This window comes from Pezoporus occidentalis, unplaced genomic scaffold (assembly GCF_034315485.1).
Source record: "Pezoporus occidentalis ecotype Australia unplaced genomic scaffold, CSIRO_AGI_Poc_V1 ctg93, whole genome shotgun sequence".
Lineage (NCBI taxonomy): Eukaryota > Metazoa > Chordata > Aves > Psittaciformes > Psittacidae > Pezoporus > Pezoporus occidentalis.
Genome location: NW_026916294.1, coordinates 6,625,823 through 6,653,686, shown reverse-complemented (window position 1 = coordinate 6,653,686; position 27,864 = coordinate 6,625,823). Strand labels below are relative to the sequence as shown.

Sequence of the window (27,864 nt, the reverse complement as noted above, 5' to 3'; positions counted from 1 at the left end):
ACTGGATGATGTTAAGGTCCTTTCCCTAACCAATCTCTGATTCTGTGATTCTATGATCTGTGTATTTGGGCTTAGCCCAGAAACCATCAGCAAAAGCTGCGAGAAGAGCAATGATTTTCCAGATTTCAAAGAAGCCCATCTATCGGGTATTGCCCTGTAGGTGTCCTGGGTCATAGGAAAATAACGCTGCCCCAAAACCTCCTTCGGGGGGGGGGGGGCAGTAGGGAAGCATAGCAGTGCCACAGGGGAAGCAGGATGTTACACTGCTGTCTTTTGGGTACCTTGGTGAGATTCCTGCCACAAGTCCTATAAAAGTCATTGCAAAGTTGTGTGATCACATCCTCCTGCAAGGGCTTCAAAACCTGCTTGTTTTATGTCACCCTAATGAAGCCTGTTGTGGTTTAACTGGATGTTTATAGATGATGGGAGAAAGACTGCTTCATTAAGTCACCTAACCTTCTATGAAGTGTTACAGCACAAGCAGAGCAGTCATAACCCTGCTGTGACAAATCAAAGCCTAATGAGTGAGCAAGAGTATTAAGGATGTGTCCCAGAGCACGGTAACTCATTACTGTAGCTGCCCGGCTTATACAGCAGCTTAGGAATGCTCTGTCCCTGTTTCCCATGCCTGTGGTTAAAATGACATTTCTTTGTGTTTCCTTATAGATGACACTGCCCTCAAACGGTAACATCAATATCTGATCTGCCAGCAGAGTGGCTGCCTTACACTTGACCCTGTACCTGCTCTACCCAGGTGGCACAGAAGACAAGCTGGAACTCCTCTTTGCTGGTTTCCCCTCCCCAGATTGCTGGAAGGTTAGGCTGAGGTGCCCCACAGCTGAATGGTGAGTGATGAGTGAACCTCATGGAAGCTGCCTGGCTTTCTGTGCCATTACAGTTTCACTTCACTTCACTTCTTGCATTCCTTTTAAGTGCAGCTGGTTTGAAGACGCATTATGATTCTATTAAAAAGGACTGATCTTCTGATAGACCGTACCTTCATGCTACAATTCTCTTGTCAGGAGTTCAGATCCTGTTTTGCACGAGTAATCAGAAATAGAGGTACTCTAACTTTGCTTTAAGTAAGCATGCCATAGGGAAGTGAGAGGGAAAGATGCACTCGGTGGTGAGAGGGGCATGAGGTGGTGTTGCTAAGGGGCTGTATGTGTTCAAGGTGCCATGTATGCAGTCTTGGTTGATGACACAAGGAAGAGTTTTCCCTTTTATACATGTGATGTGTTTGCAAAGCCACGCTAAGGGGGTTGTTGGATAAATTCCTTTGTATCGCTCAGAACTGTGTGTAATTGTCCAGCTACTTAGTTAGCATTTTTTATCTGCTCATTTATAACACCTAATTCATTTATGATTCAGTTAAGAATATATGTTGTTTCACCAGACCATAATTCTCTGTCGCTTAGTGTCTTGTGTATGAAGTAGAAAGGAGGCTCTACCAGCTCTTGATGTATCCCCTTTTGCAACAAGTGGAGAACACTAAACACGAAGCTTTCCGCTTGGATAGGATGTTTCAGTGGAGGTTCAACCACTCATCTCTTACCCTGAAATGCAAGGTTTCTCATTTTTTTTTAATTAAAACAATACCTTAATTTTAAAGCTGAGAGGTCAGACTGTGCCATCAGTTTAATTGGATTTGGCTGTGGCCACTTTAACGTTCATTTGTCACAGGAAAGGCAGATTTAGGGTGATTTTAGTCAGTCTTAAAACTCGCAAACAGAGGAGAAAAGGGTTTCTGGCGCGGTGAGTGCACCAGCACCAGCACCAGCACCAGCACCAGGTCCCGGCCGGACCGACCCTGAGCTCGGGGCGGGAGCGGCGTGTGGCGCCTCAGCTCGGGCGGCCATTCCCACAGGAAGCGCGGCGGGAAGGGCGGGAGCCCGGCGGGAACAAGAGGTGAGCTGGGCCCGTGCCCACGGGAAAGGGCTCGGGGCTGGCGTCCTCTGGCAGGGAGCTCAGGAAACAAAGCCCTCTGAGCCGGCCAGGACGGAGCTCCTTCGTGAGCGGGCGTCTGGCTGTGGTGAGTGCCAGAGCCTGCCCGGGATGGCGGGGGTGGCTGTGTAGGGGTGGCCAGGCTGATGGCTCGCTCTGCGCGGTGGCGGTGCTGAGGGAAGAGGTGGAGCGGGTGAGGAGTGTGAGGGAACGTGAGGAGGAGATTGACTGGTGGAGCCACACTCAGCGAAATTAAGGTTCCCTACCCAGTTGCCACCAGTCAGATGGGGGGGACCTAAGAGGCAGGGTGGGTTGGAAACAGGTATTACCCCCGGTTTATGTCACTTTCCCAAGTACCCCTCTACAACAGATTTGGGGTCCTGGTACTTGAGGATCAAGAAAACGAGGAAGATGATGGTGAAGTAGATAAAGGATCATCCAGGTGATGGATCTAGGTGACCAGCAGGGCCTGGGCAGTGATCATCCCCCTGTGCTGGGCACTGGTGAGGCCACATCTTGAATCCTGTGTTCAGTTCTGGGCCCTTCATTACAAAAGAGACATTGAGGTGCTGGAGCAGGGCCACAGAAAGGCACCGGAGCTGGTGCAGGGCCTGGAGCACAAGTGTGATGAGGAATGGCTGAGGGACCTGGGGGGGTTTAGTCTGGAGAAGAGAAGGCCCAGGAGGGACCTTATCGCTACCTGACAGGAGGGTGGAGTCGGGAGGGGGCTGGTCTTTCCTCCCAAGTAACAAGGGATAGGACATGAGGAAACAGCCTCAAGATGCTGGATATTAGGAACAATTTCTTCCCCCAGAGGGCAGTCAGGCATTGGAACAGGCTGGCCGGGGCAGTGGTGGAATCGCCGTCCCTGGAAGTGTTCACAAGCCGTGTAGACAAGGCCCTCAGTGACATGGTTTAGTGGTGGCCTTGGCAGTGCTGGGGGAACGGTTGCACTTGATGATCTTGAAGGGCTTTTCCAGTCTTGTTGATTCTATGATTCTGTAGGTTAGGCAACATCATTGAGGACCATGGCCAAAGACACAACTTAGGGAAAAGTATCCCCAAAACTGCCTCTTCAAGAGGAAAATGAAAACAAGCTGACAACAATATGCCTGATGTGTTTGAGGTTCAAAACCTCACTCTTGTGAAAGCTTTTAACTTTTTGTTTCCAAATGCCAGCTGAGGCAGCCATAGCTATCAATTTTTTTGCATCCTGTACAGTGGCATCACACATAATAAGAGGAGAGTGGCAGTTAAGGGGTTTGTTCTCCCCTGGGACGCATCAATGGGAGTACAGGCTCCCCGGATTTGTATTTCATCCTTAATTGCTTCTGAAATTACTTTGATGTGCGTAAAACCATATCTGTTTCATGTGTCATGGAATCAAATTCTTGCTCAATGTATTGCTGCTTATTTTTGGACACAGAGCAGTGAATTTTTGCATGCAGAGTTATCTTGCCAAAACAGAAAAAAAAAAAATCTGTAAGAATTCCTAGGGAATACATTTTTTTCAGTTAGCAGCATACAACTGATACACCATAGTGAAGCAACACAGTGACTGTGCTGTCATGGTTCTTTCGGTGGGTAAAAGAAGAAAGTCATCTAAGATCTGTGCCTTGCCATTCCTCAACAGATTTCTTTAAAAATAGTTTATTTGGAATGGTTTCAGTTCTTGAGGCATGAAGCAGAAAGATCTATTTTGGGAAATTAAACAGTTTTGACAGCTGTTAAAATGACTTGTAGGTTGTCAGTGTGGTACACCTAAGCTGCAGGTAACAAATCCTTGGATACAGTCCGAGGCTTTCAGTACTTTTGGTACAGCAGGGTTTGTCTGGGGTTAGGCTGTACTCAGGGGGAATTCAGGATTGATCCCAGATGGGTACATAAGCTCTGTCTCCCTTCTGGACACCTGCAGCCCTGCTCTGTTATTTCCTGATATAGGAGCAGGGAGGCTGGCATGGATCAGGTACAGTGTATCGTGCTGTTCTGCCTTGAATGGTGTGTTTCTAAACTGCCTCTCTTTTCCTGAATCACCCTACCCTAGAAACACTTCTATCAGTGCCAACTGTATAATCCCCACAGGGATGAGAACAGCATGGGAATAATACCTAATTAAAACTGCAGTGAAGTAGGTCAGCTAATACTTCACAAACAACAGCAAGTGCTTGAATTGTTAATAGTTCAGAGTTTTTGTATTTACTCTGAGCAACAAAAAAATTTGTATTTTGCCTAGAAACACAAAGAAAGTGCAAGTGGAAAACACTTGCCACAGCGGATTACAATGATAAATATTCATGGCCTTCAGTGAGTGCTGTACCTTAACTCCTGTCAGTACATTCAATAGTGAATTAATGTTGTTACTCCCATTCTTTTTCAAGATTGCAAGAGGATTGCCATAAGAGGGTTAAATAGTGCAAGGTGAAAGAACAGATGAGAAAGCCCTGCTTTCAGTTGCATGAAATAAGACCATTGTAAAGAAATATAATCCCACTCTCAAATGCCACAATTGCTTATAATATCATAGGACTGTTTTCAGAAGGCCTGGATTCAGACTTTAGCCAAGTCTTCTGAAGCTTACTGGTCTGCAAAAGTGAGATACAGAATCACAGAATGGGTTGGGTTGGAATGGAACTCATCTAGTTCCAACTGCCACAGGCAGGGGCATCATCCACTAGAGTAGGTTGTGGCCTGCTGTTGTATCTTCTATTTACTCTGCTTTCCTCTGATTCTTTTATCTGAGATTCATCACCTTTTTGCCTTTGTCCTAGGGTGGAAGTAGCAAGAAAAGTAGCAGCATTTTCAGTTTCAGTGGGATCAAGGAAGTGCAGTGACTGATGAAATTTGTAATCATAGTGTTTGAAATGTTAATGTTTTTAAACTCTCGGAAAGAACATGAATTATTTGATTAATTGTTTGCTATGTCTAGCTAAATGAAGAAAGGTCTAGAGGCTCCCCAGAAACAGACGACCCCATTATAGTGCAATGCAGCAGGCACTTTGCAAACAGACGACCCCATTATAGTGCAGTGCAGCAGGCACTTTGCATCTGACCATCTCTGCCCCAACAGTCTTGCAACTTACCCACAGTGGTTTCATATGAGAAGCAGGTTTCCTCACTTAAAGCTGCTGTGAGCCCATGTTTCAGAGAAGAGCCCTATTTGAGCAGTGCACAAGTATTTGATGTGATCAAAAAAGCCCTAAACCCTTAATTTCATTTATAAATATCAACAAATCAATCTAGGACAAGACACCATAAGTTCTAGGTATCGCTTTTTATGCATCTGTATGCATATAAATACAGTTCAGCACAGTTGTGCAGAAGATACTCTCTCAGCAAAGCTTTCAGGTTGTGGGGAGTTATAATCCAACCTCTTACACTATCTAAACAGCAATTCCTCAATGACTAACCCACCAGAAACATCTCCCCTAGCCTTAATGATGCCTCTTGCCTTAAACACACTTCTTAAGTAGCCTTTGAATAGAGGGGGACCTCACCCCTGAGTCCCTAGGAAGTAGGCAAGAGGCTTACAGCAGTCTGGGCTAACCTCTACCTTTCTAGCCAGGTAAGTAGGTGATTTACTTCTGCTGAGTTGTATGGCTCCTTCTGGTGTTTTGAAGGACATTCTCATGCCTTTCTTTGCTAGAGGTTTTTAAGCTGTGCTGCAAACCTGGCACTTTGGTTGTCATGTGAGGTTTTGGAGCCTGGTGATCATGTATCAGCTAATAGGATTTTGTGGTTGGCTTAAGAAACAACAAGATGACCCAAACAAAAACAACAAAAAAAGAGTTGCCTTTGGTAACTTGAAGAAGGCCAGACTTTGATCTCTCCACTGCTTAGTACTTGATTGCTTCATTTAAATGGTGCAGATTCCATTTGGAAGAAAAGGGGATTGAGCCTTGAAGAAGCTGTCAAATGTTGGAGCTTGTTGCATTCTCAAGGTGAGAAGCCTGCATTGTACCAAATCAGCACCTGAGAAGCCCATACCAGGGAAGAGGGAGTTTTGCTAAAAGTCGATCAGGGGTTTTGCTATCTCCTTTGTGACCTGAAGTTACAGCTTTGGTCACTCTCTATTCACCCAATATTTGATCTACCAAAATAAGAAAGTTTCTAATGAAGGAGGGGAAAGCAGTGAATTTAGAGTTGGGTTAGATTACCTATCCAAGCTGGAGGCAGAAAGTTGTCCACACGGGTAGTGACTGAGTTTCGTTTGCTGTGAGAAAGCACAGGCTATTCCATTAGGACTAGCAGCAGTCTTTTACTAGGGGTGGACTGGCCCTGGCCCTGCACAACTCCTACCAGGTTGCATATGTGACAAGAGTCTCTATCCAAAGCCACAGAGAGCTTCTGCTGAAAAAGGAAATCTATTCTCTGAAACACGACCAGGACAAGGCAGCAGGCATATGGCAAGTAGCTCAGTCAAGGCAGTTTTGGGTAGGTATGAGCACTGTAAACAGTTGAGTAGGTAGACATCTTGTGAGCATAGGCTGCTTCAGATTTTGGCAGCTACTCAACAGGGATTTTCTGAATCGCTGTTTGAATTTAGGAACCTCAGTGTACTGCATCCTCTTTTAGAATCATAGAATGGTTTGGGTTGGAAAGGACCTTAAGATCATCTAGTTCCAACTGCCCTTCAAGGACACCTCACTCTAGACTGTCACCCAAGGCTCTGTCCAGCCTGGCTTTGAGCACTGCCAGGGATGAAACATTTACTACTTCTTTGGGCAACCTGTTCCAGTGCCTCACCACCCTCACAGAAGTCTTAGTCCTGAATCCTTCTGGTCTTTGAGTCTTCATCTGTAAGATGATGACTGCAATATGCCTGCAGCCGTGGCCTTAGTGTAGTCTGGGCAGGTGTTAGCCCACAACATCTGGAACTTTAAATTGAACATATAAATATAGTAACAGTTCTTGCAAGGTCTTGGGACTGAAGTGTTTATGTTTAGTTAAAATGACCCACATTTAAAGTGAACAAGATTGGGCTATTCACACCCTAATGAGAAGAAATTGCCTCGGCCAATCACAGTTTGCTAGCCATGTGCCTGTTTTATAAATGAGATTAATGACTCAATTTGCAGCAAATGCTTCAGCAAGGAGAAACTTATTTTGTTATACTAATTGTGTCACATATGTGCCCCCAAACACCAACTGTGCAGAACTGGATTTCCCTGTGGTGCTCAAGATGGCTGCCCTCTGTGGTTTTAGTAACGCCGCTGCTCCCATTTCTTTGCAGCAACTGATCATTTTGATGTTTGTGTTTGATGCTGCAGCATAAATGCTGGTGTTTGTAAGAAATTATCATGCCCTATAATCCTCTCCATTAGTGAAAGGACAAGAGCTTCTCTCTAACGTAAGCTGTTCAACCCTATTTTCCCCATTGTCATGAGTAAAACTCCAACATTATTTATTTAGGCATACAATTAGTTTTTAATTGTAATGAAATAATGAATCATTGCCAGAGCCTTTAATTTGCTTGATAGTTACTGTGATTTTAATGGCTTTTTAAAAAACTAACATCGTCCATTTATAGGGTGTAATGTATTACTTTTAAGGAGTAAATTAATTCAGAGAGTTTCATCACATTAATAATTACACCTGCTTTTGCATTTCTTCCTAACAGGTTTGTTGGGAAAACAGGATTTACTGACAATGGACCAGCATCCACAGCCAGTGTAAGTTAACTTTGCCACACAGAAATCTGTACGTTGCTTTATACCAGCTAAAGTTCTGCCTCAGTTTGTCCATTATTCATCCCTTTATTCTGATGTCAGATGCAGTTGTCCTCACATTTTTTCATGCTTTTTACATTGTTATAGTTTTGATGTCAGTGGAATTGCTCAGAATTCAGAGCAGGGTTAACAAGAGAATTGCATGTAAGCATACCATGATGGGATTTTCTTTCCAATGACAAATTTAAGATTCCCCCCCCACCCCAGCTTTTTTACGCAAATATAGTTGGTAAGAAATATAGTGTAGGTTTGAATAGTTTGTTTGGCTGTGGAATTATAGAATTATTTTTATAAATCTGTTTCCATACTTTGTGTGGTGTTAAATGTGCTTCTGATTTCGGCTGAAGCTGTTAGTGGCTCTTATATGCATAGCTTCTGTCATACCATGGAATTCTCTACCAGTTTACGGTGTGAAACTTTAATTTTGTGTCTTGGCAAAATACTGAAATGAGGAGTACCACCTCACTGTCTGGGTTGTATGTGCATTTCCAAGGTGGTCTGTGAAAAATCCAAAGTAGACACTAGTGCCTTTGAAGCCTACAAAGCAGCCTGCAGTGCAAGAGCAGCCTTTTTGTTGCCTGCTTTGAAAACCGCTCTGAAATAGTGTTCCAGGTTCTTTACTGAAAGTTAGCATGCCCCTCAACTTCATCCTACCCTCCCGTGCTCAGCCTCGTGACAGCAGTAAAAATGATTTGTTTGTGCTCTGTTATATTTAGGTGATAGTCTTGGATAATAAACTGAGTGTTACTGAGTTCAGGGGTCTTCACCAAGTGTGATGTATAGTCTGTAGATAGACCTGAAGATGGTGCATGGACAATTCCCTTCTGTAAAATGACTTAAGACTGAGGCACAAACGTAGGGATGTACATGGCTGTGCTCATCATACCCATGTAGCATACAGCTGTGGAGCAGTGCTGTTAGTCATCATGGAAAACATGAAATTCACAGATGCAGCACAGACCACTGTTTGTGTGGTGTAGGGTGTGCCCTCTGTGGCCTCATTGTGGTGCTCTGTGAAGCAAAGAGGTTGCAAAGGGATTGCAAAATTTCAGAATCCAGTAGGCATCTCAGTGTGGAGAAGAAAAGGCACTGGGGAGACCTTGTAACAGTCTTCCAATACACAAAGGAGACTACAAGAAATCTGGTGAGGGACTTTTTACAAGGGCATGTGGTGACAAGACAAGGGAGCATGGTTTTAAACTGAAAGAGGAGAGATTTTTATTAGTCATTAGGAAGAAATGCTTCCCTGTGAGGGTGGTGAGGCCCTGCCACAGGTTGCCCAGAGAAGCTGTGGCTGCCCCATCCCTGACAGGGTTCAAGGCCAGGATGGATGGGGCTTGGAGCAACCTGGTCTAGTGGAAGGTGTCCCTATCTATGGCAGGGGTTTGGAACTGGATGAGCTTTAAGGTCCGTTCCAACCCAAGTCATTCTATATTCCTATGATAACTTTGCTTATAATACATAAAAAATATTTATTTCTGTTGTCTTGTCTTCTGGAAGAGCTTTACAGACTTGAATATTGTTATATACTGTGGTGTATAGTTAGCAGATTTCCCTTACTTAGCAAGCCTCCATGAAGGAAGAGAGAACTATATTAACACGAAACCCCAATGTCAGCATGGCATCAGCTGAAAATACTTCACAGAAATGCAATATGCTGAGAGTGTAATATTCTGACTGCCTTCTTACAGAGGAGACTTCAGACTGAAAGGTTTTCCTTGTCAGGGTATGTGTATTTGTATTCTGACCTAGCAGCTCCCTGGTGGTGGAGCATATCTAGGCAACTTTATAAATTATACAATACACTGGTTACTTTGCACTGTCTTTTTGAACTCCTGATACAAAATGTTTAGTATGGACAGACCTGATTGCCAGTGATATAAAAGAGAGGTTGAGGAACATGGAAGTAAGCGTTTACTACAGGGTTTGAGATTATGTTTCCCCCACTGTTTTACCTCAGTAGCTCCCATCTCCTGCTTCTGTGCCATGGTGTGCATCCCCAGGTCAGCATATGGGGTTTTGTTCCAACACTTCAACCTCATCTGTTAATAGCAAGGGAATGGAAGTAAAATATGGTGCTGTGCACACCACCTGAGTAGTGTGTATTTTGTGTTCTGTCTGCTGCCTTATACAATGGATTTTTCTTTATCATGTAAGCACATCGCAGGAGAAGTGATTGATGGCAGTGTGATTGCAGCTACCTCAAGAAAGTATACTGGCCAAGGCTAATCTTGTATTTGTTAATACCATACTACTGGAAGGTGCTAGTTAGTATAATGCTAAAAGCAGTGTGAGAAATGAGATGCTCAGCTAAAAGAGTTTGTGTGTTGTTATTGCATGGGAAATCCCAAGTTGTCCATTTTTGTTTTTTTTTAAAGTGAAGGCTTGGCAGCTATGACTTTTGTTATTTGCGTAGAACTGTAGCTGCATAACATGAACAAATACACCAGGTTTGTAATTCTGCAAAGTACTCTGTTCCTTGTGTTCTTGTTAGCTATTAGGGAGAAAGAAACAAAACCCAGGTGAATTGATCATCCCTTTGCTCTCTTCCAATAATTTTAGTTCACATGATGTTATTTTTCCTACTAGGCTTGCAGCCATAGCTGACAGGCTTCTTTCTGTTAGCCTCTGTGGTCTGCTCTTGCATTTCCTATACATTTCTTAGCTGCTGGGTGGATGTTATTATGGCATATCCAACCTTTGGTATAAATTATTTATTCTGAAAGTTCAGTATCTTATAACATGTATGAAGGCTCTTGCATTTATTTTTAATGCATCTGCTTTCCTGAGTGCTTTCTACATCCAGAGCTACCACCAGAGAGAACTGTCAGTCTTGGAAGTAAAAGAGAGAAACTTTTAGACCATGTAATTCTATTTTTCTGGTTATAAATGATACATTTCTGGTAAAGAGTGGAGCAAATGGTTGTTACCATTTTGAAGAACCTGCCTTGGATGATGTGCAAATGTCTCTTCCCATTTGGTGTGAAGTCTCAGTGAGCAACTCCCTGCTCACCAGCATGTGACTTGCATGTTTATCCCTTATGGGAAGCCAGTGAAATCAGTGAAATATTGAAGGGCAGTTGTGTGACTGTTAGGTATAAATGCTGAAATCAAATAGAGATGCAGCTAGGGCAGCAGTAGCCAGGAGTTGTTTGGTTCTAGAAGGTAGTGAAGGTGAGCTGATCTTTGCTGGCAGTGGTGAGGGTGGTCATGGCTATCTGTGCAGTCAATTGGCAATTTGATCCCTTTATTCCTTCACAAACCTCAGCCTGCACCACGGATTTAAAAATGTGCAGGAATTGAATGTTAGATAGGCATTATTTAAGGGAAACATTAATGGTTGTGGGAGGATGTTCTCTTTTTTTCTGTGGGGGTGGTTTGGCAAGGGTTTTGTAGGTTTCAGAAGTCTGTTCGAGATACCATCCTTGAATTTATGCTGATTTAGTGCTAAAACTGTATTATGCTTAAAAAACAAGCAAACTTGCCTTATGTGAGATGTATCAGGCGTGTTAGTTGAATTAAAATCTGGCTGGTCTACAGATAATACAGCAAATGGAGATCTAGCAGTACAAGAGACATGGTCTTTTAGTAGCATGCCTTGAAAACTGGAGGTTGATACTTTTTAGTATTTCTGCTGACCGCCTAGGCAGTGATATAATCTCGTGATTTGTAGACTTTCTCAGAGAAGAGGACTGGTAATTGTGTGAATAATGTCCAAGAGAGATTGAAAGAGGATGTGAAACTTCTGGAGTGAAATCACTGGAAAGATTCAACAATGATAAAAGGAAATGTTCCATATGTGCTCATGTAGCATGTGTGGAGACTTAACTGTTTGTTAGCCTTTCAAGAGGCTTGTGTAATGTGATGCAGAGAAATTCTGAAACTGGAAATCGGTCCTGAAACATGGGAAGTGATGCGACAACAACTTTTACAAGGTGTGTCACAGTACAGTAGGTGGAAGGTAAAGTTGAACTAATTCAATTTCAGAATAAGAGGAGCTTTCCAGGCACAAGGAAGGAGAAGGAACAAAGAAGGCACTCCATAGAAACAGGATCATTAAATTCTGAGAGAGTTTACCTGATGAGTGGACACCAGGAGTCTTTCAAATTCATGTCACGGAGAACTTTAAGCTGTGTTGTCTGTGTGGATTAATGGAGAAGAAAACAAAATTTTCTTCTTCAGTCTTAGTGTATTCATGAAATTTTGGGTTTGAATTCCCTAGTTAGTACTTGCAGTTAGTTCCTGAATTTTGTGCTTCAGTCAATTGTCTGCAGGCCTTAAAGGGTGTGTGTGAGTTTATTATTATCTTTTATTCCCCACCCTTAAATGTACAGCTAGAGAGATGCAGTCAGAGCTGGAAAGAGGGCAGGATTCAAAGCCTGGAAGTCTATGGATGGATGCTGCTCAGTCCATTCTCTGTTTCATTGTTCTTAGCTACCTGGCTAAGAATGTGCATGCTCAGGATCAAATTCTAATCTATTTTAATTAGAGGTTTTGTCTCGGTGAATGGGCTATGCTGTCCAGCAGATCAGACTGTGTAATGTAATGGCCTTTTCTGGATTTAGCATTAGTAGATAGGGCTAGGTTGGTCCTTACCAAATAATGCTGTGCTTTTGGTGTTAAATTGCATTGGCTTGTACTAATACAAGCCATGAAAATGTCAGTGCTGCACAGTACTATGAACTAGTGGAGTTGCACTAAAATTAAAGGTGTTACATCTGCTTAGATTAGTCGAGAATTTGGTCTGCAACATATGGTGTCTACATAGTATTGAAAAAAATAAAATCCCCAAACTATCAGATCACAGCCGTGTTCCCTCTAAAATGACAAGTTCAGGTACTGTGTCATGTCTCCTAAAAATAATTAAAAAAATGCTTTTATACACAGAGTATAAAATATCTTCTATCTCTGTTTCTGCCAATACTCTTCTTACTTTGGCTTGATTGAACCAGAAAATTGCAGATTAGGTCTAATTCATGTTTCACTTGCATTAGTTTTATTCCTTTGCTTCTACGTTAGCTTAAGTTAACTTACTCAAGACATATATTGGTCTGAGAGGAAACAGAATCAAGTCCAGAGATTTGAGCTTGATTTTTAGTTATTTGTAGTTCCTTACAAATGACTTGGGCAAAATTAAAATGGAGAATGATATTTGAAAGCCTGGTATTACTTTCAGGGTCTTTTCTTTTTATTAAGCATTGTTTCCAGGAGATCAATCTTTTAATTACACTGTGTTTTCTTGCCAGTGATGGGAATGGGTAACAATAAGCACGTTACCGCTGGCTATAACCTTCTCTGCAGCATGTTGATGCTATGAAATATGCTCATTCCTATATCTAACGCTGTTATTCACTGACTGCATGCTTCTTTTACTGAATCAGTACTTTCTAAATCTACCTGTGGCTTGCTACTTGGGAAGCCATTTCCCTGTGCCCACACCATTTGTAGAAGTTGATACAAGCAGCAAATGCTGCAAGCATTAATAAGTCTAAAATGAAGTATACTGCTAGGCCTCTGCTTTCTGTGTATTTGCTATGCTTTACTTGCCCCTAGCAAGTTACAAGTGAGAGTAAGAAACATGACTTTTTGAGAAAAGAAACAAGCCATGGCCTTATGAAAAAAGGAACAATAAATAATCTGGGTAAATTGTCCTTGCCATGCTGAATTAAATATACCAACAATCCTGCACAAGGCATTTGTAGCACAGCATGCGCCTGCTTTTTCCTTTGCTGTGCTGCAGTGACTTCACTGAAGTCCATGGGCCTGATTTTGCAGATGAATCTCCATACAGACAAGTCTACCTGCTAGCTCTTGCCTGCACTGAGCCCAGGAGCTGCCTGCTAGCTTTGATTTCAGAACCACACAGACACCAAAGCATGCCCAGTACCTGTCAGTAAGAGTCGTGCCTGAATCTTCTCTGTTACCATTGTGGCAGTATAAAACTTCCTCAGGTACCATTGCTGGATGATACATAAGGGTGTTAGCTTCGCTGGTGCCATGACCAAGTTGTTGTACAAGCATAATTATGGAGGCACACTGTGATAAATCTAAGCTGCTCCTTTATAGGCTGCCTTTATGAGTATTAAAGCCCTTATGGATACCAAAGACGTTAAGAGCTACTACAAGCTATGGTACAGTACAAACCTACCGGTTAGATACTAGCATATGGAGTGGTATTGAGCTTCCTGAAAGAATAACCTTTTTAGGGGACAATTAATATTCAACAGACTTGCCTGCATGGCAAATGTTTGAAGTGCAGAAGCTGTGTACGCATTGCTTCTCTTCCTGACTGTCCCTGAAAAGAGTTTTTGGAGTAGTCTGTTGTGTATGGCATGTAGGCAAGTTCTTCTGACATGAAGGGAGTCTAGATACTAGAGAAATCCCTGGAGAAAGCTGTGGTTAAATCAGCAGAATTTACATGCAGGTAAAAATTGCTTAGCCAGCTGCACCATTCTTCTAACAGCACCAGACTGGGCCTTGAAGTTTATTGCCCACTGCTGTGCATTGAGTTGCAATTGTCAGATTAATGTAGTTTTAAAACAGTGAAGCTCCTGCATCCTTGCTCCAAAGGCAGGCTGTAGTTCTGCTTGCACTGCTTTTTCAGAAGGAGCGATACGCACATGCACTGGTTGAACTTTAATTGTTCCTCTGCACTGTTTGTACATCATTTTCTGCTTATGCATAGGTTTGCATAAGCTGAGGCATTGCAACAGGCAAAGCTTAGACTTGCACTAGTCTAAATGTTTCCTTAAGCATACTACTGAGGTCAGTCCCAAGTGGGTTATCATATGCTGCATGGATGAAGGTATTTTGACTGTTAAGTCCTGCTTGCAAGGCTTTATGCAGTAGTGTGGTGGCTTATGTAGCTTGTATCCTTAGCTCTGTGCAGGGAAGGCACCTGGCTCTGCAAGCATTCTACAGCAAGCAAACCTGACCCAAACCAGACCTTGCGCAGACTGTGCTTTAGTCTGTTCATCAGTCAGCATAGCCATAGCATTTTATGAATGGAGGTGCAGAACAGCCCCATGCCATGTGATGTTCAGCTCTGCCAGGCTACACAGGACAGACACGTCAGACATCTTTCATATCTACTTGTCATTTAACAGGATGGGGGCCAGCTAGCATCTCTCCTCTGTTGCCTTGTCAGTAAGCCTCTTCTTCCACCCTGGATCTATTGTGGCCCATTTTTCACTTGACCAGTTGTTCAGGTTGTTGCTGCTGTTGCTATGCCTTCAGTAACAGCCCTCCTCTGATGTTATGGATAACATTTCCTTCTGCCAGTCCTCCTGTGAAGGTGGTGCTGGCATGGTTCCAATGGGCTTTAACAACAGCAAACTATTTATTGTAATACCCCTCACGTGATGCAAGCACCAAATCTTGGACTCCTCTGCTTCTCTGCCTACTACTGTAGAGCTTTCCTCCCCTGCACTATACTGTTTCCTCGTTGCAGCCCGGTTCAAGACCTTCTCTGCTTTCTGAGACTGTTCTCGTAAAGTTTGGGATGTCTCTTCTGACCTAGGGAGACGTAAGTGGGAAGAGAGGGGTTTGTCCCAGTGTTGGTTTAGAGAAGCCAATCCTGCAGCAGCAGCAACTGAAGTCTCTTGTACAGGAGACTTGGAACAAACTTCTGGTTGCTGGCAGAGCCAAAACCTCAGTCAGGGTTTATCCCATTTCTGGTGAGTACCTCATTGAGGAGGGTGTCTGATACAGTTGAGTGCCTAATGTTTTTTGGTTGTCATTCACCCCTCCATAGCTTGCTTTAATTCAGCCTTGGAACAGCAATTCTCCAAACACCAGATGATTCATGGGCACCTGTAGGCAGCTAGAAGTGTCAGATGATTTAGCACTGCCATCACTTGCTATTAGGTGCATGATCATCTGTGTGTGTAACACGCTATAGCTGGAAAGAGCAGAGTGACCTGAAGGGCAGTCTGCTTTAGGAATTTGAGAGCAATAAGGAAGTAATTTATGCCTGGGAGCTCTACCCTTTGGCTGTACTGGTGCATCCCCTGCTTTTGTTTATTTAAAACAGCTGGTGCATGATACCGTGCTCCAGGCAGTAGATGGGGATGAGGAGCCTGAGCAGAAAGCATTTAACTTGTCAGTCACAATTGTGTCTTTACCTGGCGTGTGAGGATTCACATGGAGAGGACTGAACACCTGACTTAGGAAGCCAAGCCTCCCAGTGCCAGAAGCTAGGAGGCAATGAGGCAGCAGCAAGAGCTGTCTGCCCTTTCTCTCTGTTACAACTGACAGGGTTTATGCCTAAGGAAGGGATGAGAAAGCACTTTATTTAAATAGTATATTATTATGGCTTTGTGTGCATGTGTGTACTTGCACCGATGTGGGGAGGGCAGCTTTAGAGGGAAATATAGTCATCTCTGATTAACATAACTGCACGTGAGCCAATAAGCTTAGCAAATTGTTAAATGAAAGAGAAGCCAGTCTGTATAGAAGACTAACTGCTAATATTTAAAAACGTAGCCCTTCAGCAGCCTATCTCACATACACGTGTCTCTGAAGCACAAGAGAGGTAAAGCAATTCCCATCTTGCCCTGGTTCATTGCATTAGGGGACCTTGAGAACAGGAAATGGCATCTAGAAATGTGGAGCTCTCCAAAAGACAGACTTTCCCATTAATGTCAGTGAAATGATTTCTAGTTTCATAATAAAGCCCTCTGCATAATTCTTCCACTATTTATATATCTCATAAAGATTCAGCCTGCATGGCATGAAAGTCAAAAGAGGAAAGAGGGGAAAAAGAGGTAGAGGGGGGGGAAGGAACCCCAGCAATGAATCAGATTACTTGCAGACTGGGGAACTGACAATGAGTGTACCCTGTCCTAGAAAAGAAATGGTTGAAGCCACATCATATTTATTTCAGTAGTGCAGATGAGAGATGGTGCGTTGTGTTATACTCTCTACTTCATATTGCGTTTTCTCCCTCTGCTGGCAGTTGGATACAACAAAGTTGTAGCCAGTAGAAAACAAATTCCAGACTGAAGCATTTAGGAATGCTCAAAACTCTGTGGCATATGCTGAAAAATTTGGTTGTACCATACTTTAGTCCAGTTAGTCCTGGAAATGGCTGACAGGCATCCCACCTACAGATCAGAGTCATTCTTGCAGAAGCTTTAAAGTACAGCTAAATGCAACCCTGTCCCCTTTAGAGAGACACAAATATCCTCATTTGTTAATGTTACAGTAAATACAGCCTGCAGAATCAAAGTTGGCAGTTACTTATAATTTTCTTGAAAGAGCAACTTCAGGTATGTTATTTTAGAAATAATATTTCTAGGCTTTGTGTTACAGTGACATTCTATGTACTTACAGCTGCTCCTGGTTCTTCGCTTTGTATATTTATTCTTACTTTGCACTGAAAGTATTTCCATAATAGATAGACCTAAGGGAAAACCCTTGCTAAAGCAGATAGAAGAAAAATATTCTTCCCTGTGTATTTAAAAAAAAAAAAAAAAGGATTAATTTTGTTCCAGGGTATTTTTTTTTTAAAACAATGGGTTTCTAAATAAATTTATGTAAGCTTACTGGCAGTAAGTATTTATTAACAATACTGCCCTATAGGAGAAAATAAATGCTACAGACTTACTTAAAAGAAATGACTAGCAAATAAAAATATGATCCTGACTATAATGCAGATCCTACTTTCTGCTCCATAGGACTGGGGTATTAACCTTGTTATTCTAATGGCTACAAACCATAAACTGTAAATCTTAGAAATATATATTGACTTTGCATGGAAATAATTATATATTCCTTGTAGCTAGTCAGAAACAGTAGTATTGAATTAATAACATTAAGCTTCTTAACTGTTATTTGTGATATTGCATTAAACATTATAGCCATTTTACGGTTGAATAAACTGAGGCAGAAAGAAGTTTGCTCAACTGAGTCTAAGAGTGCTGATTTCTAATCCTCCTTTTATTGATAACCATATTAAAGGCAGGTGGAGATTTTTTTTTTGCTTTTGAAGGGATGCATTTAGAGCAATACCTGATGAGGCTTAGAGGAGTAAAGTGCATTTAGTAGGAATTTAGCTGGAGGAAAATTCTGGCAGATGAAACGGAATAGTCAAGTTAAACAAAGACATCTGTGGGGAATGGCGGTACTGCAAGGAATAATTCTGGAGTCAGCATTAGAGGAGGACTCAGAGCTGCCATGGTTGGGGCTGGGGTGTCAGAGGGACTTTTCAGCAGTGTTGTAGTTCATTTGAAGGAGCCAGTTAAAAGCACAGAAAGGGTACAAATAAAGAAAGCTTTAAAACACAGAATTAATAGTAGTAGTAACACTGGAAATAGGAGCATCTTGGATTTTTTTCATACCTTCTCACCACCGTCCAGCTCCTTGATTTTATTAGCTGTCCTGCACTCAGAAAAGTGAATGGCTTGTTTTGTTATTTTGCTGAAGACTCGCATTTCTATATATAGATATACATGTAAATGTTATTTATTTAAAGATTTATTTTAAAGTTCTATATTTAAAGATTAGAGGAGATCTATACATAATAACGTATTCCCAACAATGGATGGCAAAGTTTCATGCACAGATTTAACACCTTTGCATTATTACAGCTGTGTGCAACAAGAATGATTCATCTTTACTTTTTCAGTCTCTCGCTTTGACCACAGCTTGTCCAGGAAAGCACAGGTTATGGAGTTTGTAGAGATACAGCCTTCCTGTTCTTATGACTGCAGTGGCTACTTTAAACGTGCTTTTTCCTCTAGCCTAGATGGAAAGATAATTTAAAAAATAATTGCCTCTTCATCTTCTCCCACTGTTAATTCCCTGTGATTGCATACAGTGACACCATATGTAATGTGCAAGGCTTTTTTTCCCCCCTCTAAAGATAACAAATCAGTATTTTTGTTTCATATGTACATTAGCATCTTTCTGACTTTAGGATTCAGACTCTTTTGGTGTAAATTTTGAGAAAACTGGTGAAACATTGTCATATAGTGAGATATACTAAATGCACACTCTTGTTCCTGGCTTCATTACTGATCTCTTTGGGAACCTTATGTGAAGCTTGATGATGATTTGAGAAGTAGGGAACTTCCAGAAACGGTCTTCAGAGGGGACATACGTAAGACACAATACTGTTAGGAGTAGTGCATAAATCCTACAGATTGAACAGTAAGGCAGTGCCTAGAAAAGCCTCTTAAATCATGAATGGAAAGTCTTGGGCTCATTTTCGCAATGCCTAGAAGGAAGGTACCTAGTAGGGTATTTCATAAAGATGTTGTTGGTTATACCCTGAATTATGACTGCTGGGCCAACCCATAAAATAAGCCTGTGCTAGTAGATTATAAAATCAGCTCGTTTGGGTTGGAAAGGACCAAACTCATCTAGCTTCTAGCTTCAAGGTTGGAAAGCTCATCTAGCTTCAACCCCCTGCCATGGGCAGGGACACCTTCTACTAGACCAGGTTGCTCCAAGCCCCATCCAACCTGGCCTTGAGCACTGCCAGGGATGGGGCAGCCACAGCTTCTCTGGGCAGCCTGGGCTAGTGTCTCATCACTCTCATAGTGAAGAATTTCCTCCCAATGTCTCATGTAAATCTCCCCCCGTCAGTTTAAAGCCATTTGTTTCAGCAGGGCAGGTAAGTCCAGATTTTTTTAAAATATATTTATTCTTTTTGCCTCTGAATATATAAAAAAAGGAAATTATATACTTGCGTCAAAGTGCATACCAGTCATGCACTATAACCGTCTACAAATGTGCTCAAATAGGTGATCATGCTAATGAGAACACAGCTTACTTTGGTAACTATTTTTACAGGCAAAACCAGGTTTTGCTTGTGCATTTCTGCTCCCATAGATGGTTCTGTCTCCCTTCCAGGACTTGAAAAATGGGCCACTAATTCACAGCTGGCTTTAGGGTTTGGTTTGGTTTTAGCCTAGCTTGCAGTTGCTAGCTCCAAAGAATTCAGTTGCTCGAAGGGCAAAAAAGAATGAGAAGGGCTAAAAACTAGGGTTAAATGCTTATTTTCTTTTTTTATGTCTACTTGTATTGCTATATGTTAATGGATCCTTTTATGAATTATGGTGCAGTGTATGTTCATGCTGACCCAGCAATTCATCTATTGTGTATGCCTGACAGCCCAGTCCTAATAGCTTTTTGCACTATTAACACTTCACAGTATGGAGAGACACATTAATGTGTTTTTAATGTGTTTTAAGTGTATGGTCCTATTGGGCGTGTAGGATGTTGTAGCAGATGGATTTCATGTAAATAACAAGTATATTTAACCTAAAGAAGCAGAAAAATATGTCACCTTGCCAGGAACCTTCATTTCAAAGTAGGAGAGCTCTCTCCCTTTCCTTTGATGTCAGCTAATTGAGATGTTCATAGGAAACATTGTTTCATTTTTTAGTGCACAGTATTCATTAATGTAGGAAGATGTTTCACAACTGACCTTTAGAAACAAAAGGTATGATGCAAGAAAACTAGCAAGAGGAGAAGAAGGAGGGATGGGAGGGAACCATCGGGAGGTTATTTAAATATTCCCTGTATCAACAGACGGAAAAGTGATAGTAGTGATCATTGGGTGCATTTGCTTCAGCCATGAAGAGTTTCACTTATATTTTAACTTGGTTCCATATCTTTTCTTTCTTCTCTTTTGTCAGCTCTAGCCTGGTACAGTCTTGCTCATGTCCTGATACACAAATGTACTGCATCATTCAAAATTTGGTGTTTCCCTGCTATGTCAGGTACATGTTGCTTGTACGTCATAGAGTAGCTTAACTCAGGATGGTGCTTCAGCACATGTGCAGTGAAGCCCAGGCAACATCACATTTCTTCCACACTGGGCATGCTTGCTGTATTATGAGTCAGGGAGGTGTGAGATACTGACCTAATACATTACAAAGCATGCATTATTCAGTGAATGTTTCTGCTTTTCCTATTTCTTCTGTAATCCCTAAAACTTGCCAAATGTTATCAGCAAGTCAATGTTATTAATTCAAAGTATTCAGTTTATTTTTGCAGAAATTTGTAAGCGATGCTGAAATTTTATTGAGGTCTTTATTTTTTTTAAATCAAAAATAAACTGTGGTTTGCATATAGCTTGCAATAATTTACAGAAATTCTGTATTGCAGCAGCTGGCAAAATGCAACATGTGCTGTCTTCTGTCAGAAAGGATTCTGAGTAACTGGTGGATTTGAAAGTTTAGATCTGAAAATAAGTTATCATAGTAAGTTAAGGACTGTTTATATACTTCTGGGAATATGGGCAGAAACATACCAATTTCTCTGTTTAGTTGTTTCTAAGTAGTTGCATAATGAAAAGTTATTGGTAACAGACTTGGAGTGAGTAATTGCAATGAGTTGGCCTCCTAAGCCAGAGTGCAGCTCTGTCACAAAAGGAAAAGTGAAACAAAGGGTGGAGAAATTGGTGTTCTCAGGTACAGTGTAGGAAGAAAGGAAAATAGAAGGATCCTATGATTTTTTTTTTTTCCTGAATTTACATGCACACATTTAAAATGGAACTTCTTTTTAAAGCAAACATAGGGCAATTTAGGTTTCTCTGCCTCTCCAATGTACAGTTGTGGAAAAGTAACTCGGGCTTTGTGTTGAATTACTGTTTGGTTCAGCAACTTTGTACAGTGATAACATCACTCTCTGTTACTGTGTTTCTACAGTAAGTATACTGTACATTCAACATGTTGTGTTACTTTTTCTGTTGATCCACTCAGCCAGTTCATAGATAAACTCATTTTGAAAATCTACATAATCTTGCCTATTTGGCATCTATTGGGTAAAATTGGGTAAATGCTGTGTTCAAATTGAAGGAGTTACACTCTCTATTTCCATCTTTACCTTTGGTTATAGTAATTGCTAATCTTGATATTTCAAGTATTTTATTTGGCTGCCTCCACTCTAATTTTTCCACTGTCTTTGTAATATGGCCTTTTTACAAGTTCCCTGGAAACAATTTCTACCTAGTCTAGAGATTTGCTGCACAAAGGACACTTCAGTTGCAAATGTAAATGAGCTGCTGTTCTGCATAAAGGGTTGCTCCCTGTGGCTGGGACCTCTCCACTAGCAGAAAACAGCAGTGAGGAGGAAAATGTGTGGACTTAACAGGAGGTGATCTGCACTTATGCAAGCTTGGGAGTTCCCTTTGCCTGCGACTGCCAGTGGCACTGGAGTGAAAAGAAACATTACAAAGCTGAGGAAAGGGAAAAAAACACAGAGGGAACGAGTGGGAATGCACAGTGCTGCATTTCATGAACAGAAAAAGGGGAGAAGGATTGAACAAGGGTGCTGTGTCCTCACACTCATTTCCTTAACTTTCCCTCAAGGCAGTGATGTTTGTTCCATCTGTAATTCAGCCCAGGTTTCCAAAACAGTCAAAGCTTGAAGAAAATGACCCATGTTTTGTGAGTTGTTACAGTTTTTATCTTTACTGTAAGGCATTCATGCCACCTGCATTTAGGAATACTGAATTCACCTGTGGAGGTTAGTGTTTCTTTCCATTGGCTGTGAAAGGAGTCTGGAAAGATTATTTTTCCAAAGAAGGTATCTAGAAAGCTTGTCCATAGTTAAAGGTTATCCTCTCCCCATAGTACACCTTCCTTTTATACTGTCCTCCGCTGCGATAACTTGGAACAGAAATATTTCGTCTGGTTTCTCCCTTAAGAAAGTTACATTTGGGGATTGCTGTGTGAGAAAAGAATCTCTGCAGATTGATGCAGAGTATTATTATTCCCCCCCCCTTAGTTTTTACTTGCCTTGGCTTATTTTTATAGTTTTGCTTTTCTTCTTCCTCACCAGATTGTTTATACTTAAAAAGAAATAAGCCTTCTGCTTGTTGCATAGTCAGTTCTCTTTACATTTTTCCTAAGTTAATGTTGGTTTCTGTTGTCCTTTTCCATGTTTAGACATAGCCAGGATAAATTTCAATGACAGCCTCTCCAACTGTTTCTAAATATTTCTTGCTTTGCTCGCAGACCTATTTCCATATGTTACAAAATCTGAATCAAAATTCCACAAAGGCATTCTTTCTATCCCTTCAGCCATCATCCCAAAAGTGAAGGGGTTCAGCTTGTTCAGGTGGAGCTCGCTTTCTACGCCCCCCCCAGCACCAGCAAATCTGTTGGGAGTAGGAGGATGGAGGGAGCACGCCACCCGCAGCCACCTGCTCTGCCAGAGGGCCCGGAGCTCGCCAGCAGAGTGCCAAGGCACCAGCTCTGGGTGGGAGTCTGCAGGAGGCACAGATCAGTGGGGAGATGTGCTACTTCACTTCTCCCTCGCTTGCTCCTTCCTGGGTAACCTTTGCTGACAAAGAAAAAGCATGGTGGGGTTTTTTTTTTGGTTTGTGTTTTTTTTAGTCTCCCTCTTGGCAAGTTATTGCTCACCAAGGGGGTTGGAACTAGATGACCTAAGGTCTCTTCCAGCCCAAGCCATTCTATGGCTCTATGGTCCTATTTAGTCAGTTGTAAGAGAATAGCCTTAGTTTTCTAGCTACAGTGAAAAATGTGCAACACAGGTAGTGTATCATTACTTCCTTGGTAAACTGGTTAGCAGTGTGCACAACCTTGCTCTTGAAATAATGGCTTCTGTATTGGAGGTGTGACTGTTAGAGTCATCACTTCTACCGGGACGTTATTTTTATGTAGACAAGGCCTTAAACAAGGTCTTATTGGGTTCTTTTCTAAAAAAACCCTAACAAACCCTAAAGCCTACAAATGGTACCAAACTAAAGAACAACCCAGCCACAAACCCCTATACCATCCCCCCCCCACCCCATCTCCAAACCCAATAACAAACTTCAAATCTCGTGTGAAATATAGAAACTACAGGCTCTTTTTGCCATATAAGCACCGGACTAGCATCAGCAGGTGGAATGTGGCTATTCAGCTGGACTGCCTGCAGATGTTGCAGCTTTGCTGTAGTCCAGCCTCTCTGATTCTCCTTTCTCAATGGGAAATGGGTATTCTGTCATGGAAGACAGTGAGATTCATAAGATAGAAATTAGGTCACTGATTATTGTTGTTTTAATATTAGCTGAGCTTACTTCTCAGTTATCCATTAGGTTAATTACAATTCCATGAATGAAGTCCCCTGAAATGTCATTATTATTGATTCCCCAAACCTATAGAACTACAGTACATCTTCCCTAGTCTGTGGAATTGTGGATGCCTGAACTTGCCCAGGGGTTCAGGATGGTCTCAAGCATACTGCAGAGTGTGCTATGGGCTATGTGCTAAGCCCAGTTCTTCTGCAGCTATCTCAGAAAGGTTAGCTTATACCCTCTCTCTTTGCCCCTTTTACATTGCTCCTTCCTGTTTTTTTCTGCAGACACTTTTACTTTGCGAACCTGTAGAGTTGTGAGGGCTGTCTGATGTGGGCCATGACTGCTTTCTCTGGGGCAGCTATGAACAGCACAACTGTACATGGTGTTCTTTGGGTAAAACTGCATGCCTGGAGATGACTTGGCACAGAGTCTGGCTTTCATGTTAACCCGGGACTTTTGCAGCATCTGACAGCATTGGGTACCAGGATCTGTGATGCAGGGAGCACATCAAGCACATGACTGAACCTCGGCCTGGGAAGGCAACTGCTGATTTGCAGGTGTTTCTGCAGTATGTACTTGATTTCTTAGGAATTCTGAGCTGTGGGGAAAGAGGTGGGGACATTGCAGTTGTCAGGACACATGGATTTTGCCATGTGGACATGGATGTCTGTAGAGGCAGCAGGATGATGTATGCACTGCAGAACAGCCTGTGCTCACAGCCACTCTAAAAGTACTTTTGCATGACCAGCTATGGTGGCACAGCCACTGAGCTCAAACAGATCCTTTCTGTAGACTGAGTGCAAGGCCATAATTCTCTTATTCTCTTGGTGGGGGGAAGGAGTCAGTAATAATAATCCTTAGCTTAGTGATTTTCACTTTCTTTTTCTTACGTCTAAATTTCTTTGGAAGCCAGCTAAGAGAGGGCCATGATTCAAAAAATGCTGGAGTATTCCTTAAGAGCTTCTTAAATATTTGTATTTAAAAAAACATCAAAAGGAGTAGTGAACAGACCGCTGTCTCTTTGAGAAACACAGAAAATTAGCATAAGAGGTACAGTACATAAAGAATAACATGAAGTTACATAAGGCTATAAAGATAATAATGTTGAGGGGTTTGCAATCCCCTAGTCTCCCAGTGATTTCTGGCATAAAGCAATAGAAGATCTTTTTTTCAATGCCTTTTACTTATGTGACAATGAAAGTAAAGAAAATAAGGTGTCAAACTTGTAATACTCTGTGAGTAGTATTCTCTAAATCACAGTGATCTAGTACACTACGTTGACCTTTTCAGGATTGTGTGACTATTTATAGCTGTGCCGAGTAGCATGGCAAGAGTGAATGGATACCGGCTAATGAAGATAGAGAATATTGGACAAGTCAAGTGAAGGTACTATATTAGAACATAATCTAATATTTCACAAAATGTGTAGCATTAAGTATTGAAATTCTGATAAATCATTCTTGGGACAAAATGTATAATGAGATTAGAAATTGCAACAAAAAAAAGAAAAATTAAGCCTTTCTAATGACATAGATTGTGCCTAGGCAGGGAAATGGTGTGAATTTAACTTGATCTCATTATACTCCTAAATTTGTAATCTTATTTTCCTCCTCAGATCCTTCACTTAAGAAGGCAGCAGTGTGTGTGTATGTGTGTGACTGGCTGTGATACTTTCTATATTTGGGAAAAGTTACTTAATCCTTCAATTTGAGTGCACCAGGAAGTGAGTGATCCTCAAAGCAGGGGGAATCTTCCCTCATAAGATTTGGAAGAGTCTTTTGGCTCTTATTCAAGGTTCTGCAGAATGCAACCAGAGTTGACTAGCTCCATAAATCTTCCTCATTCCAGTGGTCTCAGCCCTTAGAAAGCCTGTTCCAGGCTGTGAGGAGTGACATATGCAGAATAGTTAGAGCAGAGAACACCATCACTGGAACACTGATTAAAAAGATGAGGTTTCAGCTGTCAGCACTGAGCAAAAGCTATAGTCTGAACCATAGCACACCCGCACTGGACCTAGGAGCCTCTCTTAGCCAGTCATTACCCTCTGGATCATGATTTCTTACTCACTTGCTCAATGAAGTGGATGGCTGAGGGGGAGGCGGGAGGGAAATGAAGAATGTTATTTCTTTGGAGCAAGTTATGTCTTTTCTTTTTCCCTATTTACCGTATTCTTTCAGATATGCTGTCTGAGTACTAACTGATTGCACCCAAGACTGACAGTTTTTAACTGTGCTCATTTGTCCTGAGAGGATAAAGGACATAAGAAGAACCTGCTTATTTCTATGCATCTGTAACAGAAGATGTCAGCATGTACAGGAGCATCTTTCCCAACATGTGCATACATAGGTTAAGTCACAGCTGAAGTAACAGAGGCCTGACCTAAAAAATCCTGTATGATCTCCTGCCTTGTCACAGAGAAGGAGAGAGATAATGTAGAATCCAGCTTTTAAGTTGCTGTCAGGGCTGGATATGCAGTGATTTCTTTCTCAGCCTTGGACTAGGAATATGCATGAGCAAGTAATGAGACGTTTAGGAGCTTGAATTAGTCTCTTCTCTTAGCAACTTCCTTCTTCCCACACCTCAAAACACTCTAACCAGTCCTTCCCTCTTTATAATCCACCTCCAGCATTTGAGCAACAGAGAAACTTCCAAATGCAACTGCTTTCAACGTGAATCCATCTAACATAAGTGTTTGGCCAGAGAGACAAGATGTGGGGAAAGGTGGATGGCAGAAGCTTGCTTCTGCTCCACTCGCTGAGGCACCAAGGCCAGGAAGCTACCAACAAGAAGCTGTGTGTATTGCACACAGACTCCAGGCTCCTGGCTGTGCTGCCTTACCTGAGTAACTAATAGCTGTAGTATAATTGCAATGCACAATTCAGTCCTATTTTTTTTCTAGTTTTGACTTTGTCAGTTCATAGCTTGCACAGCACTAAATAGAGGATCTCTGTGCTGTGGGACACCCATGTGGAACTTCCTGCAAGTGTACCTGTGCCTTTGTTCTGTCCTGAGCTAAGCACTCCTTCCTGGGGCTTTCTTTCCTCATTCCCATTTATCCACCACTCACTTCCAGCTGTCCCACTCATTCCTGTTTTCCGTCTCTTTCCCAGTCTGTCTCTTGGTGATAACCACTGCACCTTGTTGCACCCCTTCTCCACTCTCGTGGTTTCTCTCTCAGTTGTCAGTTATAAAGCTCCATTTTCCAAACTGTTCTTTGTGTCCCTAGCATGAGTCCCTGCACATCTGTTTCGTTAGTGTTGACACTGTGGTACCTCTACATTATCTTTCTCTCTACTGCCCCAGTCCAGCAGAAATCTAAGCAGAAGAGCACAAGGTGAAATCTCCCTTCAGATCTGTGCAAAGTTGCAGTAGCCCATCTCTGGGAACTGAGGTGCTAAACAAGAAGTAGCTTTTCCTAAAAATAAGCATGTTGATACTTGAGGGTAAGGGAAAGATGTACAAAAGCTTTTAGGATGGTTGATGTGGTACAGATTTTCACAGCAAAGGCAACAAGTACATTTTTAACATAAAAAGTGCCTCCTGCCCTCAGATCCCCTCATCGAAGTGTGATACGGAAAACTGGTATTTTTTCATTTCCTCACTTAGAGTTACTTCTAATCTGGGCAAAGCTTTGTGGGTACATGGTGCATTACATTTATATTCTATACTCTACAGAGCTAATTAAGTTGAGGGAGTCAGATAGTGGGGTAGAGCATGGAAGTTTAGCAAAACCATTAGCAGCTGAAAACATTTTCAGAATGGAAAGTGTTGGGCAACTTGGGTACTATGCAGAATTAACACTTATGTCAGTAGTAAATAGTAAATAGAATGACTGGAAACAGCATTGAAGAAGGTGTGTGATTGTGGGTGATGCGGGAAACTTTTTGTTCCCGGAAAATTGCTACCTTGTATGGTTCTGTGTCTGTAAAGTTACCACATGTGTGAGGGTTGTGCTCTGTTGTTTTAAATATGGGTGCCTTGAAGGTGGGTTTTCTTCATACAAAAAATGTTGTGGATTCCACGCCCTCTCACCGCTTAGCTTCTGGAAGCATCATGATTTTTAGCTGTCAGTGAGGAGGAAATTGGTAATAGAATTTTTGTGGGTTTTTTTTTTTGGTTACAGATATATTTGGATTAAAAAAAAGTTGCCACAGTGTC

General features: G+C 41.9%; 1 long non-coding RNA gene across 1 annotated transcript in view; it reads left to right on the top strand.

Moving 5' to 3' along the window:
• LOC134157255 (uncharacterized) overlaps positions 1 to 27,864 on the top strand; it is a 70,376-nt gene that overhangs the window by 19,686 nt on the left and 22,826 nt on the right. Inside the window, exons 7-8 of the long non-coding RNA XR_009962243.1 lie at positions 667 to 845; positions 7,562 to 7,641. This is a non-coding gene — a long non-coding RNA (uncharacterized LOC134157255). The remainder of the gene's footprint in view (positions 1 to 666; positions 846 to 7,561; positions 7,642 to 27,864) is intronic.